We start from the raw sequence: 3,103 nt of genomic DNA, 5'->3' as shown, positions 1-3,103 counted from the left end.
CCCCTAGCCCACCACTGTCCTCCCCTGCGGCCCCCTAGCCCAATGCTGTCCTCCCCTGCGCCCCCCTAGCCCAACGCCGTCCTCCCCTGCGCCCCCCTAGCCTAACGCCGTCCTCCCCTGCGGCCCCCCAGCCCAACGCCGTCCTCCCCTGCGCCCCCCAAGCCTAACGCCATCCTCCCCCTGTGGCCCCCTAGCCCAACGCCGTCCTCCCCTGCGGCCCCCCAGCCCAACGCCGTCCTCCCCTGCGGCCCCCTAGCCTAACGCCGTCCTCCCCCTGCGGCCCCGCCTAGCCTAACGCCGTCCTCCCCCATGCGGCCCCCTAGCCTAACGCCGTCCTCCCCTGCGGCCCCCCAGCCCAACGCTGTTCTCCCCCGCGCCCCCCTTTCCCAACGCCGCCCTGCCCTGCCCCCCCCTAGCCAACGACACCCCGCCCTGCGCATCCGTCTGCGCCCCCCCTGCCCAATGCCGCCCTTACCTTCGCCCCCCTCGCCCAACACCCTCCTTCCCTGCGCCCGCCTAGCCCAACGCTGCCCTCCCATGCGCCCTCCTAGCCCAGCTTCGCCCCCATCTGCACCCGCCCTGCCCAACGCCACCCTGCCCTGCACCCTACTTGCCCAGGGGAGGGCGGCGCTGGGCAGGGCGGTTCAGGGCAGTGCAGGCGCGGGGTGGGGCGGGAATTGGAACAGGGCAGAGGTGCCACCCACGTTCTTGTGGGTCTGGGTTCAATTCCCAGCTGTCCCGTACTGACCCATGATACATACACACATTTGTACGAGAATGCATGAGCACACGGATGGTGGGGCACACACATTCACACACAAAGGAAGGAGGGAGGGAAGGAGGGAATGGCCAAGGGAAAGGCCAAGGGAATGCAGGGGACAGCAGAGGGGAAGGCACAGGATGGCAGAAGGGAGGGCAGATGGAAGGGGAAGGGAGGATGATGGGAGGGAGCGTGGAGGGAAGTGGGGGGCCCTGGTCTTGGGGTGGCAAAACGAGGGGGGAAAGGGGGAAAACGCGGCGGGGCGGGTTGGTCAGGAGGGCGTGTGTAAGGGCATGACGGGGGCCCCCTGCAACCTAGGCGACGCATTCGTTGGAACGTCATCATGGCCGCAGTCCGGGGATGGCAAAACGAGGGGGGAAAGGGGGAAAACCCGGCGGGGTGGGGCGGGAATTGGAACAGGGCAGAGGTGCCACCCACGTTCTTGTGGGTCTGGGTTCAATTCCCAGCTGTCCCGTACTGACCCATGATACATACACACATTTGTACGAGAATGCATGAGCACACGGATGGTGGGGCACACACATTCACACACAAAGGAAGGAGGGAGGGAAGGAGGGAAGGCCAAGGGAACGCAGGGGACAGCAGAGGGGAAGGCACAGGATGGCAGAAGGGAGGGCAGATGGAAGGGGAAGGGAGGATGATGGGAGGGAGCGTGGAGGGAAGTTGGGGGGATGATGGAGGAAGGGTGGAGGAAGAGTGGGAAATGGTATTGTGGAGGGATTATTGAGGGAGGGTGGAGGGAGGGAGGGAGGGAGGGAGGGAGGGTGAAAGGGTGGAAGGATGGAGATGGAGCGCCATGTCTCCCATAGTTCACACCCCGAAGGAAAAAACAGCCACACGGCTCTATGGGCCCGGAGGCCTCAGTGTTATTAGCATATGCATCATTCGCGCCCACACGAATCCCCCAGGGTCCCTGTCGTATTTAAGTCATTTAGCCGGCGGCTCATCCGTTCGTTTGACTGGACATTCATAGGAGAGTCATCACACACACACACATAACCAGCAGAGGCACACAAACGCGCGGCACGCTAAAACCCGCCATCAAGCCTATAATTTATTTAACTTTTGGAGAGACATCCCCAGACTCCCGGATGGGCAGTGGCAGGTGTTGTGTCGTGTGCGGGGTTTTTTAATTGTCTGGATGTTGCGCTCACAACACATGGGTGAGGGGCTCTTGCTGTGATGTTTCGTCTCACCGCCCACAGCCTTCACCACACAGCCTCTGGGGGTCAGTTGTTTTTTCAAACACGCCACATGACGCCACCACACGCCGCCCTGATTCATTTGGAGGCCACAATATCCCAATGTGCCAGAATGTCTCGACGACGCCGGGGTTATGGGGGATGCATTTGCAATACGTCCAAAGCATGATATACACGTCGGGTGCATGCAATGTGGTATGGGATGTGGGGTACGTTTAGATTCTTTATATGGGACAGAGGGCGCAAAGGGTCGTCCAGCTGTGGAGGGCTGGAGAGAGGTGCCGTGGGGGACTCTTTTTAACATCTTTTACACAAACGCTTTTGTGGCGTTTTTGTGGGTAGGAATGCATGTGTTTTGTCTTCTCCCACTTGTGGTGGTGTAAGTTGTTTTGAGCCACACCATCCTGTGGCGCGCAAGCGAGATTTTGTGCGCACGCAGCTGCAGCTGCGTGTGTGCATGTGCATGCATGCGCTCGAGCTGCATATTCGTTACCGACCCGTGGGTTTTCCTCTGCCCCGACGACGCCCTGTGGCGTCCTGCTTCCCGTATGCTAGTTTTAGCACGTGTGGAACAATTTAGGGCAGAACGATAGGTGTGATGGGAGCGACAAGCAAAGCTGTCGTGCTCAAATGGAGCGCGCTCAAATGGATGTTCGGCGACATGTTGACAACGCCACACACAAGCAACTCCACAGACTAAAGCGGGTGATGCGCATATAGACGTGTACATGATATTTGAGGACATGACCTGGTGTATGGTCCCTTTCCTCTAAGCGGCCGCACAGCCACGGGCGGCTAATGTCCGGACACACCATCGAACATCAACCGCCTGGCAAACTGTGCTTAATCAAGCAACATAGCATATCAAAGTGCGGCATCCTTGATATGCATTCGATTACAGCGCATACAATGTCGAAAAAGCCGACAACAACTCAGAGCGGCACCGGCTCATACAACGGCTCGTACAACCACTCCAACCAGCGAACAAACATTCCAAATCGCGACGCGACAGCATCTCACGCAGCTGTAATATCGTGAACAACGGAAAAGAAAAACCGCTTGTCCATGCATTCCGCCTACCGTTTCCATAGCTTCAGTTCCCAACGCAGCCATCAGAAAC

Source organism: Volvox carteri, assembly GCF_000143455.1.
Source record: "Volvox carteri f. nagariensis unplaced genomic scaffold VOLCAscaffold_84, whole genome shotgun sequence".
In the NCBI taxonomy this organism is placed as follows: domain Eukaryota; kingdom Viridiplantae; phylum Chlorophyta; class Chlorophyceae; order Chlamydomonadales; family Volvocaceae; genus Volvox; species Volvox carteri.
Note: the sequence above shows the minus strand (reverse complement) of the source record.